This window comes from Salmo salar, chromosome 19 (assembly GCF_965601325.2).
Source record: "Salmo salar chromosome 19, fSalSal1, whole genome shotgun sequence".
NCBI classification, from domain to species: domain Eukaryota; kingdom Metazoa; phylum Chordata; class Actinopteri; order Salmoniformes; family Salmonidae; genus Salmo; species Salmo salar.
The window spans coordinates 65,756,841-65,774,682 of NC_138309.1; positions in this window are offsets into that span (position 1 = coordinate 65,756,841).

Consider the following 17,842-nt stretch of genomic DNA (forward strand, 5'->3'; position numbering starts at 1 on the left):
TCTGCCACTGCACACCACCTCCCCTTGTGCTTCTCTGCCTGTGTGGACTGTTGCTCTGACTTCTGTTGCACAGACAGCTTCTCCTGTGAAAAGCAATCCTCGGTGTCAAAACTCTGCAAGGCAGCCTGAAAAGTAGCTGAATTTGTCGCTAGCCTCTTTTACCAATAGAAGTCGCTGGATGGGTCTGAAAACTCGCTAAATATAGTAACAAAGTCACTAAATTGACAACACTGGTGACTACTTCTTTCTATTTGAATTTCATTTTACATTGTAGCCGAAGAAAATAAGAAATGTGGAAACAAATGCGTTTGTATGAAACGAGTCTCTCCTTGTCCACTATGGCGTCATAAAGCAACATCACAAGCAGCAAAAAATGTTGTGTACAAAACAACTGGGAACTGGTTTAGTGTTCAAAACAACTGGGAACTCTGAAGAATATTCCAACACAGGGAACTCTGGCATATTTCTAGAGTTCCGACTTTCCGACCTGAAGATCACTGATATCATGATTTTACCTCATATTTTTCAGAGTTGTTCCAGTTGTTTTGAACGCGGCGATGGAAACAAGAAGCAAAGCGTCACTAGCCACCTAATCATGATGATGCAAAATGCATCATATGAAGTGAAACGGAAGTGCTACTTTGCTTCTTGAAAGTCCAATATTTACACTAAATTACCAAAAGTATGTGAACATCTGCTCGTCGAACAACTCATTCTAAAATCATGGGCATTTATATGGAGTTGGTCCCCCCTTTGCTGCTATAACAGCCTCCACTCTTCTGGGAAGGCTTTCCACTAGATGTTGGAATATTGCTGCTGCGACTCACTTCAATTCAGCCACATGACCATTAATGGGGTCGGGCACTGATGTTAGGCGATTTGGCCTGGCTCGCAGTCAGCGTTCCAATTCATCCCAAAGGTGTTCGATGGGGTTAAGTCCAGGGCTCTGTGCAGGCCAGTCAAGTTCTTCCACACCTATCTTGACAAATCATTTCTGTATATACCTCGCTTTGTGCACAGGGGAATTATCATGCTGAAACAGGAAAGGTCCTTCCTAAAACTTTTGCCACAATGTTGGAAGCACAGAATCATCCAGAATGTCATTGTATGCTGTAGTGTTAAGATTTCCCTTCACTGGTACTAAGGGACCTTGCGTGAACCATGAAAAACAGCCCCAGACCATTATTCCTCCTCCACCAAACTTTACGGTTGGCACTATGCATTGGGGTAGGTAGCGTTCTCCTGGCATCCGCCAAACCCAGATTCGTCCACCTGACTGCCAGATGGTGAAGTGTGATTCATCACTCCAGAGAACGCGATTCCACTGCTCCAGAGTCCAGAGGCGGTGAGCTTTACACCACTCCAGCCAACACTTGGCATTGTGCATGATGATCTTAAGCTTGTGTGCGGCTGCTCGGCGATGGAAACCCATTTCAAGAAGCTCCCAACGAACAGTTTTTGTGCTGAAGTTGCTTCCAGAGGCAGTTTGGAACTCGGTAGTGAGTGTTACAACCGAGGACAGACGATTTTTACGCGTTACGCACTTCAGCACTCAATGGTCCTGTTCTGTGAGCTTGTGTGGCCTACCACTTCGCGGCTGAAGCTTACACTTCACAATAACCAAACTTACAGTTGACCGAGGCAACTCTAGCAGGACAGAAATTTGACGAACTGACTTGTTGGGAAGGTGGCATCCTATGACGGTGCCACGTTGAAAGTCATTGAGCTCTTCAGTAAGGTCATTCTTCTGCCAATGTTTGTCTATGGAGATTGCATGGCGGTGTTCTCGATTTTAGCAATGTGGCTGAAATAGCCAAATCCACTAATTTGAATGGATGTCCATATACTTTTGGGGATGTAGTGTAGAAAACGTGACTGCTGAAATGCAAAACATTTTGGGACTGTATCAAATCAAATCAAAAATCTAATTTTATTTGTCACATGTGCCTAATACAGACCGTACAGACTTTGTAGACCTTGCCGTGAAATGCTTATTTACGAGCCCTTAACCAACAATGCAGAGTTGTAAAAAAGAAAGAAGAATTTGCTCAATAAACAAACAAAAAAATAGTAACACAATAAAATAAGATAATGGAGGTAATATGTACATGTACAGTGCATTCAGAAAGTACCCCTTGACTTTTTCCACATTTTGTTACGTTACAGCCGTCAATCTACACACAATATCCCTAGAAACAGGTTTTTATGTGGGCTCAAAACAGTTAGGGCTCTGATTCATCAATGAAAACATGCATATATCTTGCGTGCGGCAGTTTGATAAATACCAGTAATTTGTTGTGCACGCAAATCCTTAAATCTCCACGTACCCCAGAATTTTGTATGAAATGAACCACGTTTGATAAATGAGGCACCTGGGGCCTTGTGTATGTACAAAATATATCCCAAAACATGTGCTCCAGTTTTCCCTTAAAAGTTGTCATTTTGCAATCTAAAATAATTTGAAATATGAATATATTTGCTATTATATGTTGCATTTTCCAAGATCATTGTAGTGTAAATTCCTTCCCATATGTCAGTTCAACGTCTAGTTTTGATTTACATTTGGTTGAGTTGTCAACTAACGTGAATTCAACGTAAAATCAACAACAACACAATTCACAATGTCATAGGATGTAGGTTAAATGTTGGGAGAAAATAGACGAAATGCCCTTATGTTGATGACTTTTTGCAAATCCAAATAATTTCCCACGTTGAATCAACGTCATTACATATATTTTGTGGGTTGAAATGACGTTGAAACAACCCAGTGCCCAGTGGATCTATTTTTCTGACTGATGGTTCCATACTCTCGAAGTAGCCTATACAACAGATTAGGATAGGCGACAATTCGTTCCATCACTCATTTAATTGGACCTACTTCACAGTAATAACTAGATACACCATTTAAAGTATTTTGATCTCGGTAAAAAACAAAATGCCTGCAGTAGAACGGTAGAACAGAGAGTTCACTTTTTCCATTGACATATAGGCTACGTCTGAATATGCTACAGTAATTTCAAATATCTCGAGTAGACAATGTTTCAGAATTCGCTGGCAGTGCAGCCTATTTAGATTGAAAAAATACATTCTACCAAAACGTTTGATCAAATTTACCATGACCTTTTCTTTTAGAATGTGTAGCCTAATTCCATCAACTCCAAATAATACAGCCAATAATGGAGTTATTGTCACCGTAAAAGGTGAAACAATGGGCGTTTTCTAGGCGGACACTAGTTATAATGATCGTTCACAATATGAACAGGTTTAGGACAGGTCTGATTTATAACGGAAACAAGCACATGCATGGCATACGCAAAGTTTATACGTCTCAATATTTGTATATGTACGCATTATTTTCAGAAATGGTGTACACAGTTATTTAGTGTGAAATTTACGCAACGTTTCTAAATGAGGTTCCTAAGCTCAACCTAATTTTAAACAATTGAGCAATGAGGTTTTCTGGTCAGGCACGTCGATTTAGTTTCCCCCATCCACTGTTTCTGGCTCAAACAGATTTATTTCGCCCATCCAATTTGCCAGGGTCAAATTACAGTAGTGTCAGCGGAGTAAACTGCACACAAGATGGCGCCATTTACCACTTTATAATGACCAAATCTGCGACGAATTAGAATACCAATTAACTAACTATTACATCTATAAAATGTTGTGCATTTGATCAGCCGATGCATAATCTTAGCCAAGCTTAACCAGTGGTCTATAATGACAACAGGATATTGAATGAAACAAATCATTTTCTGTAAAGCCAAAAATCAAAAAATATACAAGTTTACATAATCCCATACAAAATGTGCACTCATGCCTCATGAGCTTAGTACAGCTGTATTACCCCATCATAACCCAACATGTGAAATTGTAAACAAACTATGTATAGCTTTAAATGTGGTTAAAAAGTCCATGTCTTTCTCATTCCAGACTGCAGCTTTAAAATGAGGGGAACATGATTTGCAGTGCGCCCAGTTCCTGTCCCTGTTGTTGACGACTGGGCGTTTCCCCACATACAGCTTGAAGGAAATACCGGAGGATGTCCTTTTCCTGATTCCTAAACCATGGAGTGTGTGTTTTGTGTTGTGTGTTGTGTGTTGTGTGTGTGTGTGTGTGTGTGTGTGTGTGTGTGTGTGTGTGTGTGTGTGTGTGTGTGTGTGTGTGTGTGTGTGTGTGTGTGTGTGTGTAATTCTCTTTAATACCTGCTGTTAGGAATGTTACAATGTATTTCCTTAATATGTTATTACAAATGAACTAGCCCATAATTTCTCAACCACGGTGACAAACAAGATACAAATACACATCTGCATATCAATAGCCCTATGTTCACAATATAAGGTCACATTGTGAATTAAGACTGCAAATTCAAAGATCCCCTGCTTTCAAGGCAGAAGACATGTCAGCCAATAGTGCTATAATAGAGCCCCACAGTGGAGGTGTCATAATACCCATAAAACCTAGCAGTCAAACAGGGAAATGGTTCCAATATTTTTTCCACCATTCATTTTTCCCATAGGGGATTTTAGAAACACTTCAAATAAGGGCTGTTTTTCGTTTAGGCTTACCCTGGCGTGACATTTTGATAACCATGTAAATCTCTCTCGGACAAGGTGACTTTTATCAATATATTTGGCTCTTTTTACTCTCAGATTTGAAAATAATAATTAGCATCAAAGTAGACGTGCAAAACCACAAATCCCTGCAGGCTTCTGCACGTCATCTCTAGCTGACACGTTTGCTAACAGGTATTGTGTCAATTTAAAACTTGCACAAGACAGTTCACAGAATTGTCCATTTAAAGAAATGTAGCCAAGTTCGTCACTACTACATTTAGCTAACATTAGATAGTTAATCCAGATTATTACCTTTGTCTCGATTCATCAGTCTCGTCCAGATCATCATGTAATTCTTTGTAATTCTTTATGATAGCCACATTTGTAGCTAATTAGCATTTCATTTTTGGTGTGTAAAACAGGCCAATATATTGATAAAAGTCACCTTGTCCTAGAGAGATTTACATGGTTATCAAAATGTCACGCCAGGGCAAGCCTACACGAAACACAGCCCTTAATTGAAGGTTTTCTCAAATCCCCTATGGGAAAATGAACGGTGGAAAAATGATTGGAACCATTTCCCAGTTTGACCGCTAGGTTTTATGGGTATTATGACTCATACTGTGGTACTCTATAGGGACACAGGGCTGCTGTCAATGGAGAAGGATGAAGCAGCTAGTCTGCCTACGGAGGAATGAGCCTGACAGCTGGTAGGTAGAATCCTACTACACAACTCTACTAGGTCACATGGTTGCCTCCTTACTATCCCTCTGATCCTCTTTCGCTCTCTCTCGCTCTAATTCTGTGTGTGTGTACAGTCATTGGTGTACTGTGAGGGAGAGAGGAAGGGGGAGGGGAGAAATGGGAAGGAGGAGGAGCGGCTGAGTTGAGATAGAGAGAGAGAGGAGAGGCACAGAGGGATCGGTCTGTGAGCCCAGCTCAACGACAGAGTGGGAGGTTGAAAAGAGTGTGGAGAGAAAAATAGTCAAGGTCCTTATTCTCTGTCGGGCGTGGAGAAAAGAGACAAGGAATATACACACATTCCTTTTGAGAGAGAGTGAAGGAAGGAGTGATAGAAGAGAAGAGGACTAGATAGATCTACTACATCAAAGAACGAGCTATTCAGTGGACGTTGGCGGCTTTGCTGTCACAGGAAAGGGAGGAGGGGAGGGGGGAACAAGGGATCATGCTGGTCACGGCGGGACGGAGGAGTGTGTGTGCGAGGGTGTATCCTGGTGTCTGCTTCGTGCTGGAGGAGTGTGTTTGAGGAAGAGAATTCTGGCGATTCAGTGCCATGCTATGGACTAGGAGCCAGCTGGAGTCTTGCTGAAGACATGGCCCAGGTAAAGAGAGGGATGTCACACTCACACACATGCAAAATTCTCACAGAAATAAATAACAGAATACGATTTACACACAAAGTAGAGCTTTAATGCAAATGCACACATTTATCTCCACACATCACTGCATACACTCATTATGTCACAAACACACACACACCAGCTCTATCATCAATATTCATATTAGTTCCCATGATAGCCTCTGGGCACTCAGTCACAGAGCAACAGTGTGTGTGTGTGTGTTTGTGTGCGTGTGTGCATGTTTGGAGTATAATATTTAGCTGGTTAGAGAGCCACACACAGTGTGAGAGAAATACATTGAAGTGGAACAGCGTGCATTCTGGGCTTGAATGTATGAGGGAGAGGCATCATTCTTGTTGGAGAAAGAGAGTAGCTGTGTATTTTTAGAAAAACTGCTGAAGCGAGACTTTGTATTCATAGCAAGTGTGTATGTGTCTGTGTGAGAGAGGGAGAGTTACTTTATTCTTAGTAGTCAAAGAAGTTTGTGTGAAAGAGAGACAGTGCACTTTCTTAGAGATAGAGAGACAGTGTGTGTGGGGGGTTCAGTGTGTGTGGCAGTGGAGCCTGGTGGAGAAATGGGAAGGATGGGCTCATTGTTTCTCCCTCCACCAGCTTCCACTGGTAGATGTGTGTGTGTGTGTGTGTGTGTGTGTGTGTGTGTGTGTGTGTGTGTGTGTGTGTGTGTGTCTGTTTGTGTGGGAGAGGTGGATAATTGTGTCATAGTGTAAAGGAATATTCTGTGAGACTTAATGGAGAAACCATGTACTCAGGGAGTGAGATGCATTGTCTTTCAAAGCCACATTGTAACAGAGGCATGGACTTCAGGATTTCCTGTTCTTGGCTGGGCTTTGGACGGCTGAATGCTTTTACTGTGATGAACATGTTTGCTCAATACAATACAGTAAATTATACTGTACCCTACTCTAGAGTGCTATACTGCACTGAACTCTAGTCCTCTGTACTATACTGTATTTTATTGTACTGAACTATACTCTATATATACTCTTTTTTTCTAAGACCCCTTTTCCATCTGTTTGACCAAAAATCAAAGCCTTTGCTTATTCCTAATTGTTAGGATGGAAATATATAAAACATTTTATATTTGCCTAAATTAAAAACTACTGTACACTACCGTTCAAAAGTTTGGGGTCACTTAGAAATTTCAATTTTTCGTCCATTAAAATAACATCAAATTGATCAGAAATACACTGTAGACATTGTTAATGTTGTAAATGACTATTGTAGCTGGAAACGGCTGATTGGAATATCTACATAGGCGTACAGAGGCCCATTATCAGCAACCATCACTTCTGTGTTCCAATGGCACGTTGTGTTCCAATGTTCCAGTTGCACCTTTTAAAAGGCTAATTGATCATTAGAAAACCCTTTTGCAATTATGTTAGCAGCTGAAAACTGTTGTTCTGATTAAAGAAGCAATACAACTGGCCTTCTTTAGACTATTTGAGTATCTGGAGTATCAGCATTTGTGGGTTTGATTACAGGCTCAAAATGGCCAGAAACAAAGCACTTTCTTCTGAAACTCGTCAGTCTATTCTTGTTCTGAGAACTGAAGTCTATACCATGCAAGAAATTGCCAAGAAACTGAAGATCTCGTACAACGCTGTGTACTACTCCCTTCACAGAACAGCGCAAACTGGCTCTAACCAGAATAGAAAGAGGAGTGGGAGGCCCCGGTGCACAACAGAGCAAGAGGACAAGTACATTAGAGTGTCTAGTTTGAGAAAGAGACGCCTCACAAGTCCTCAACTGGCAGCGTCATTGAATAGTACCCGCAAAACACCAGTCTCAACGTCAACAGTGAAGAGGCGACTCCGGGATGCTGGCCTTCTAATGAACAATTAGCCTTTTAAAATGATAAACTTGGATTAGCTAACACAACGTGCCATTGGAACACAGGAGTGATGGTTGCTGATAACGGGCCTATGTACGCCTATTTAGATATTCCATAAAAAATCTGCCGTTTCCAGCTACAATAGTCATTTACAACATTAACAATGTCTACACTGTATTTCTGATCAATTTGATGTTATTTTAATTGACAAAAAATGTGCTTTTCTTTCAAAAACAAGGACATTTCTAAGTGAGCCCAAACTTTTGAATGGTAGTGTATATATAGCTTAGACTCTTAGCTTTCATTTTACACCACATTTGATGTGTTCCTATGTTAGTGCTCATGTGTCCTTTTATTTGGAAATGCCCTTTTCACAATCCAACCCATTGTAACCATATTGTTCAGTATTCAACAGTATGCCACTGCCAGTATACAATCAATCCCAAGCTCTTTTATGCTTGTAACACGCATACACACACACACACACATTTACTCAAAATGTCATATGTTTTTATCAAGGCATAAAATGCAGAATTATGGGGGAATATCGTTCTATCAAAGAAAGGCTTTGCTACTTCTAAAACTATATATTGCTTAATTTCCTGTTACAAAAGGAACAGGTTACTAGCAAACTTCGTGACAACCAACGCCATACTGTGACAACCAACCCCGCGATCGGGCTGGTTGTCACAAAGTGTGTTTGATGGCTTATAACTCCATTTTGGAATAAGATATGAGAATTAAAAAGGGCCCCCATTTCAACCCAAGACCTTGGTCTTTATCCTAATATTGAAATGTCTTGTAAGATATACTGGTGCTGAGAAATACACACAAGAGTTAAGAAGTATGACAACCAACCCTGGTCTCCCCTACATAGCCTACTAACAAAAAAAGAAAGGAAGACAGAAACAAGCAAACAAACAAAAAGACAGACTAACAAGCACGCATGAGAGCTGTATATTTACGGTACCTAATTTATTGTAAATCCAAATCTGCATTTGGAGAGTTCCTCCACTACCATTATCCGTGTGTGAGAGAGAGAGGTTTTTTAGTTTTTTTTGTATTTGTTATTATTGTTTATTTTTTCTTTGTATTATTTTAATATTATTGTTTTTTATTATCATCATTGAGAGAAAGAGGTTACTCCAGTACCATTGTGTGTGTGTGTGTGTGTGTGTGTGTGTGTGTGTGTGTGTGTGTGTGTGTGTGTGTGTGTGTGTGTGTGTGTGTGTGTGTGTGTGTGTGTGTGTGCTCGTGCGTGTGTGTATGGGTGAGTGAGTGAGAGAGAGAAAGAGAGAGAGAGAGAGCACTTGTCTGTGTGTATGTGTTTGTATGCGTGTGTCTGTCCGTCCGTGTGTGACTAAGTGAGTGTGTGTGGGTTACAGTGGCCCCATCCCCGGTCCACTCAGTATAAAAGCCTTATGCCTCCTCTCGTCTGCTGTTATCTCCTCTCATATCCTCCTGTGCTGACCACTCATATGAACTAATGGGCTCTGTGGAGGAGTTTGAAGAAAAGTGACTGTTGTGCATCTCCAATACATGACCCCTTACTTACTTATCCAGTATAGTGAACCCAGCCTGGAGTTACTTTTTTGAGGATAGAATGGGGATGTGGATAAGTGAGGGATGGGGAATGTGTGTGTGTGTGTGTGTGTGTGTGTGTGTGTGTGTGTGTGTGTGTGTGTGTGTGTGTGTGTGTGTGTGTGTGTGTGTGTGTGTGTGTGTGTGTGTGTGTGTGTGTGTGTGTGTGTGTGTGTGTGTGTGTGTGTGCGTGCGTGCGCATGTGCGCGTGAGAAAAAAATATGTATTGATGGTTTGTAAATCATTGACATAGCTACTTAGAAATGATATACATAACATAAACTGCAACACAAATACATTGCAGGCAATTCCTACTTCCTCACTGTAATCTAAGGCCAGACAGTGGAAGGGAGTGTTATTAGTGCTCAACAGAAGAGGAGAGAGGGGGAAGACAGACAGAAAGGGGGAAGAGTGAGAGACAGAGAAAATGATGGACAGATCAAGAGTGTAGGACTGGACTGGAGGGAGGAAGGGAAGATATTAGACAGTGACTTAACTGCAGAGAGAAAGAGGAGAAGGAAAGAAAGTGACGGAGAAAATGATGGACAGACCAAGAGTGTGACTGAAATGGAATGGAGGGAGGGTTTGTTAGGGAGGAGGGGATGGAGGAATGAAAGTCTCTGGATACATTTAGATTATTGGTCCTTTAACGGCCTATAGAGATCTGGATAGTAGGTTAGAAATATCTGTCTCTTTCTCTAAGTAGAATGTCCAGAGAGACGTGCGGTGTGTGTGTGTGTGTGTGTGTGTGTGTGTGTGTGTGTGTGTGTGTGTGTGTGTGTGTGTGTGTGTGGAATGTCTGTGTTATATGATGCCCCTCTCAAAGCAGAGATCTCTCGCTCTCTCTCTCTCTCTCTACTCTCTCACTGATGGAATGGGAATTATGTAATGAATGTAATATGAGTTATCTTCGTTATCCCTTTGGACTGTAGGTGAGTGTGAGAAGGAATATCCCCTGACGCACACACACACACACACACACACACACACACACACACACACACACACACACACACACACACACACACACACACACACACACACACACACAAATGTGCATACACACTCTCTCTCAAATAGACACATGCATATATAGGCACTGGCAGGCAGACACACACACACACACAAACATCCACACCCCCTTAAAAAACGTCACTCCCTCTCAACCCGTGACTCTGTTTTTGTAGCTGGTGTTGTGTAAAAGCACCCTATTCAGTTAATTAAGTGCTCCTTAAACTCTTTCCAATTCTGTCTTTCTGACTAGACATTATGAAATGTGTACAGTAGGTAGGTACTGTATTGAAAGAGATAAGATAAATTCACCCTAGTGGCCCTGGTCAGAAGTGGTGCACTATGGAATGAAAAGAGTGCCAATTGAGACACGACCCAATTAACTCAATCCCGGTCTAAACTGAGTTTGACCTGGTGCTGTTTTTGGGCGCAATGCTGCTTGTTTACAACGTGGGGGATTATGACATCAGGTCGCTGCTCTCTTGGGGGAGATGCTCGCATTTGTTTACTCGGCTAAGGTCAACCATTGTGACATCATCAGTGTGCTGTGCATGCAGCAGTTGATGTTTAAGTTATGGAGTAGCATCTGTTTTGTGTCACCCCATCAGTGTGATTATGAGTTTGGGTCAGGGTATTTGTGAATGTCAGATTGCGGGCAAGTAATTCTGAATATGTGAATGGTAATATGTTTGTGTCCTACCAGAGCTTACTTACTCAGGCAAAACGCAAGTTTAGCTTAAAAAAAACAGAAAGAAAACAAACATATTGTATCACAGCGCCTCTCCTCTTTCTTAAGATCTATTTAAATTTTTTATTTAACTAGGCAAGTCGGTTAAGAACAAATTCTTATTCACGCTTTATTTTAACTATCCTGTTTATAAGAATATCAATATGTATATATGAATAGTGTGTAAATAGTATTTTTGTTGTCTCTTGGTGTCATTCATATAGCTTAATATCATTCTTATAAATTTTTTATGTTGAATGTAATGTAATATCTTACGTTGTTCTTGTTTATAACTGTTCTATACTTTGTCATGTATTTCTATGTTTTATGTAGACCCCATGTGTGCGTAGTGTGTTTGACTGTCCGTCTATTCGTCTGTCCATCCATCTATCCATCCGTGTGTCCATTAGTGTCTCTCATGTGTGTGTGTGTGTGTGTGTGTGTGTGTGTGTGTGTGTGTGTGTGTGTGTGTGTGTGTGTGTGTGTGTGTGTATGTGTGTGTGCCCCTTGTCCGATACTGTCTAGCACTCCAGTGTATTTAGCTTCATCAGAGCTATAAATATCTCACGTGCTTCGTTGTGTATGTGCATGTGTGTATGCAACGTGAGTGTGGATGTAGATGTGCGTGTATTTGCCTGGCATGTGTATGTATACTGTGTATGTTTTTGTGTGTGTGTATATACTGTGTATGTGTGTGTGTGTGTGTGTGTGTGTATACTGTGTGTGTGTGTGTGTCCACCAGATAATGGGCTCTCTTCCAGAGTGTGTGCCTCCCTGAGGGTCCTCTCCGTCTGTTTTTGAATAGAGAACAACAAACAGCATGGTCAATGAGTGTACTACACCTAGGGGTAGTCTCCTTATTTCATGCTCCATTTTGAAAGCTGCAATATGTAACTTTTTATGGCGACCCGACCAAATTCACATAGAAATATGCGTTATAGATTTGTCGTTTTCATTGAAAGCAAGTCTAAGAAGCGCAAGATCTGTTCCATGTGCACTATTTCAATGCTTCCCGTTCTTAAGTTGAGTTTTTGTATCTTTTACTTTTGATTTTGTACACCAGATTTAAAAAGCTGAAAATACAACATTTTTTGTTATTAAAATATACTTCACAGCAGTTTAGATGGTAGAATGATTCTCTAAACTATACATTGCTTGTTTTGTCACATCATCCTCTGAATTCACAGTTGTGTACAAATTGTGATTTACATTTTACTACAGTATTTGAAAACAGAACACAGTAAAAATAATATTGTTTCAACACAAAAAGATGGGTGTCATGTATTTATGCCCTATGATCTTATATATGTGTCAAAACAGGTTTCTTTGGATCCCATGGTCTGGCGACAGAAGGGTAGAGGAAAACATGCATGAGCAGGGAGCCATTCTGAACAGAAGTATTTGACCACACATGTTAAGGGGTCAACCATACCTTATCTGCAGATTAAAGAGTGCTGTCGATTCAAGTCCCACCCTAGCTGCAAGTCATCAGTGTCCTGGTTCAATTTTAACAACAAATTCCACACAAGAAAGGTTGGTCCTCCAAGGGGGAAACTATATATATACAGTTGAAGTTGGAAGTTTACATACACTTAGGTAGGAGTCATTAAAACTCGTTTTTCAACCACTCCACAAATTTCTTGTTAACAAACTATAGTTTTGGCAAGTCGGTTAGGACATCTACTTTGTGCATGACACAAGTCATTTTTCCAACAATTGTTTACAGACAGATTATTTCACTTATAATTCATTGTATCACAATTCCAGTGGGTCAGAAGTTTACATACACTAAGTTGACTGTGCCTTTAAACAGCTTGGAAAATTCCAGAAAATGATGTCATGGCTTTAGAAGCTTCTGATAGGCTAATTGACATAATTTGAGTCAATTGGAGGTGTACCTGTGGATGTATTTCAAGGCCTACCTTCAAACTCAGTGCCTCTTTGCTTGACAAAAATCAAAAGAAATCAGCCAAGACCTCAGGAAAACAAAATGTAGACCTCCACAAGTCCGGTTCATCCTTGGGAGCAATTTCCAAACGCCTGAAGGTACCACGTTCATCTGTACAAACAATAGTATGCAAGTATAAACACCATGGGACCACACACCCTTCGTACCGCTCAGGAAGGAGATGCGTTCTGTCTCCAAAAGATGAACGTACTTTGGTGCGAAATGTGCAAATCAATCCCGGAACAACAGCAAACGACCCTGTGAAGATGCTGGAGGGAACAGGTACAAAAGTATCTATATCCACAGTAAAACGAGTTCTATATCGACATAAGCTGAAAGGCCGCTCAGCAAGGAAGGAGCCACTGCTCCAAAACCGCCATAAAAAAGCCGGACTACGGTTTGCAACTGCACATGGGGACAAATATTGTACTTTTTGGAGAAATGTCCTCTGGTCTGATGAAACAAAATAGAACTGTTTGGCCATAATGACCATCGTTATGTTTGGAGGAGAAAGGGGGATGCTTGCAAGCCGAAGAACACTATCCCAACTGTGAAGCACAGGGGTCGCAGCATCATGTTGTGGGGGTGCTTTGCTGCAGGAGGGACTGGTGCACTTCACAAAACAGATAGCATCATGAGGAAAGAAAATTATGTGGATATATTGAAGCAACGTCTCAAGACATCAGTCAGGAAGTTAAAGCTTGGTCTCAAATGGGTCTTCCAAATGGACAATGACCCCAAGCATACTTCCAAAGTTGTGGCAAAATGGCTTAAGGAGAACAAAGTCAAAATATTGGAGTGGCCATCACAAAGCCCTGACCTCAATCCAATAGAACATTTGTGGACAGAACTGAAAAAGCCTGTGCGAGCAAGGAGGCCTACAAACCTGACTCAGTTACACCAGCTCTGTCAGGAGGGAATTTTTACAAGGATTAAATGTTAGGAATTGTGAAAAACTGAGTTTAAATGTATTTGGCTAAGGTGTATGTTAACTTCCGACTTCAACTGTACAAATAACATGCTCTTTTGTTACCTAGTTTTGCCATAATTTGACTGCAGACAGCAGGGTAAAAAACAAGAAGTATATCCTGCATTTTTTTGAGAGATATTGGTAGCAGTGTTATTTAGTGTGAGTGTCTGTGTGTGTGTGTTTACATGTGTGTGTGTGTGTGTGTGTGTGTGTGTGTGTGTGTGTGTGTGTGTGTGTGTGTGTGTGTGTGTGTGTGTGTGTGTGTGTGTGTGTGTGTGTGTGTATAGCAGTGTGAGGGGTGGGCCTAAGCTCAGAGAGGATTAATGTTGTGTAACAGAATGTAGGTCTGTTCTCTGTAAGGATTAACACAGACAGACTGGTAGATGTGATGGCACACACACATGGACACACACACACACACACACACACACACACGCAGAGAGAGAGACTGGTAGACATGATGAGGCTTTTCTGGTCAAAGGCTGCTTTGCTAATGAATTACTGTACACAGGACAATACAATACTTTGGAGGAGAGGAATTAAGAAAAGAGAGGAGCGATTCAAAGTAGTGCTGTCTTGCTTGTCAACACTCTACCCTAACATACACTGAGTGTACAAAACATGCTCTTTCCATGACCATAGACTGACCAGGTAAATCCAGGTGAAAGCTATGATCCCTTATTGATGTCACCTGTTAAATCCACTTCAATCAGTGTAGATGAAGGGGAGGAGACAGGTTAAAGAAGGATTTTTAAGCCTTATGACAACTGAGACATGGATTGTGTATGTGTGCCATTCAGATTGTGAATGGGCAAGACAAAATATTTAAGTGCCTTTGAACGGGGTATGTTAGTAGGTGCCAGGCGCATTGGCTCTAGTGTGTCAAGAACTAAAACGCTGCTGGGTTTTTCATGCTCAACAGTTTCCCTTGTGTAACATGAATGGTCCACCACTCAAAGGACATACATCCGACGGCAAGCCAGTGGTCGAAAATGGTTCATTGATGAAAGAGGACAGGAATTGTGCAGAGCAACTGACGGGCTACACTTAGTCAACCGACAGTCCAGTACAACATTGGTGCCCATAGACCCATGAAAGAATGCACAACTCGTTGTACCTTGACACAAATGGGGTATGGCAGTCGACAACCTTACATATATAACTGTGGTTGCAGTGGGCTAAGGAACGAAAACATTGGACGCTGGAGAATGGGAATTACATTGCCTGGTCTGATGAATCCCGGTTCCTGCTGTTTGGAGAAAACCACATGAGTCCATGCATCCATCATGCATCGTGTCGACACTGCAAGCTGGTGCTGGTGGTGTGCTGGTGCGGGGTGTGTTTTCATGGCACACATTCGACCCCTTGATAAAAGTGGAGCAACGTTTGAATGCCACAATATATACATGTATGAACATCATTACCAATCAGGTGCATCCCTTCATGGCAGCAGTGTATCTGCAAATTGATTTTTTTCAGCACGATAATGCCCCATGCCAAAAGGCTAGGATAGTGCAGGAATGGTTCTACGGACATGACAGTGAATTCAGCTTAATGCAGTGGCCTGTCCAGTCACCAGATCTCAATCCAATCGAGCATGTGTGGGATGAGATGGAAAAAGATATTTGGAGTAGAGATCCACTACCAGCCAACTTGACACAACTGTGTCAAGCATTGGATTCAACATTGGCCAGCATCCCTGTGGAATGCTGTCTAGACCTTTGAGAGTCCATGCCCGACGAATTAAGGCTATTCTGAGAGCAAAAGGGGGTGCAACTCAATATTAGGAAGGTGTTCCTAATGTTTTGAGAACTCAGTGTATACACACTTCCATACAACGTAACCTAATGCAATTTGAATTTGAGGGAAAAAAATCTTTATTTACGCTCACATTCACATAACAAAAGTCATGTCTCTTCTTTCCTCCCGGGGACGGTCTGTCCTGGTACAGTCATAGTTGATTTGCTGATTCAATCATTACAGCTTCCCAGAGCACCAGTACTTTATAGGACACTCACTTTAGATCAGTCTCGTGTAGTTTTACATCTCTGTCATAGTTTCGAGTAGGGAGTTAGGTCCAAATCCATTCTGTTTTACAGGGTTGGGACGTCTCCATTTAAATTAGTTTCAAGTTTCAATGTTTATTCGCCATGTACACAGGATATGACAGGTGTAAAACAGTACAGTTAAATTCTTTCGCAACAATGAAGTGCTAATAATAATATAATAAAAAAAATTAAAAAACACACAAGAACAACGCGATGTGAGTTAAAGATACGCAAGAATGCAAGTATATACAGGTCAGTGCCAGTACCTTATTCAATGTGCAGGGGTACTGGAGTGCTTGAGGTGAGTTTGTACATAAAAGTGACTGGTAATAGAATATACATGTAAACAGGGCAGAAAAGTGACTGGTAGCAGGAATACAGTGCCTACGGAAAGTATTCAGACCCCTTGACTTTTTCCACATTTTGTTAAGTGACAGCCTTATTCTAAAATTGATTCAATATTTTTTTTCACCTCATCAATCTACACAATATCCCATAATGACAAAGAAAAAACAGGTTTTTAGAAATGTTTTCTAATTTATTCAACATTTAAAAGTTAAATATCCTGTTTACATAATTATTCAGAACCTTTACTCAGTACTTTGTGAAGCACCTTTGGCAGCGATTACAGCATCGATTATTCGCTACAAGCTTGGCACACCTGTATTTGGGGAGTTTCTCCCATTCTTCTCTGCAGATTCTCTCAAGTTTTGTCAGGTTGGATGGGGAGTGTTGCTGCAAAGCTATTTTCAGGACTCTCCAGAGATGTTCAAATGGGTTCAAGTCCAGGCTCTGGCTGGCCACTCAAGGACATTCACAGACTTGTCCCGAAGCCACTCCTGCAATGTCTTCGATGTGTGCTTGGGGTTAATGTCCTGTTAGAGGGTGACCCTTCGCCCCAGTCTGAGGTCCTGAGTGCTCTGGAGCAGGTTTTTATTAAGGATCTCTCTCTACTTTGCTCCGTTCATCTTTGCCTCGATCCTGACTAGTCTCCCAGTTCCTGCCGCTGATAAACATCCCCACAGCACGATGCTGGCACCACGCTTAACCGTAGGGATGGTGGCAGATTTCCTCCAGATGTGACACTTGGCATTTAGGCCAAAGAGTTCAATCTTGGTTTCATCAGACCAGAGAATCTTGTTTCTCACGGTCTGAGAGTCTTTAGGTGCATTTTAGCAAACTCCAAGCGGGCTGTCATTTGCCTTTTACTGAAGAGTGGCTTCCGTCGTGCCACTCTACCATAAAGGTCTGATGGGTAGAGTGCTGCAGAGATGGTTGTCCTTCTGGAAGGTTATACCATCTCCACAGAGGAACTATAGAGCTCTGTCAGAGTGACCATCAGGTTCTTGGTCACCTCCCTGAGTGCTCATTTGGCAGGGTGGCCAGCTCTAGGAAGAGTCTTGGTGGTTCCAAACATCTCCACTGTGTTCTTGGGGACCTTCAATGCTGCATAAATGATTTGGTACCCTTCCCTAGATCTGTGCCTCGACACAATCCTGTCTCGGAGCCCTACGAATAATTAATTTGTCCTCATTACTTGGTTTTTGCTCTGACACCCACTGTCAACTGTGGGACTTTATATGAACAGGTGTGTGCCTTTCCAAATCATGTCCAATCAATTGAATTTACCACAGGTGGACTCCCATCAAGTAGAAACATCTCAAGGATGATCAATGGATACAGGATGCACCTGAGCTCAATTTAAAGTCTCATAGTAAATGGGCTGAATACTTATGTAAATAAGGTATTTCTGTATTTTATGTGTAATAATTTTACTAAAACTTAAAA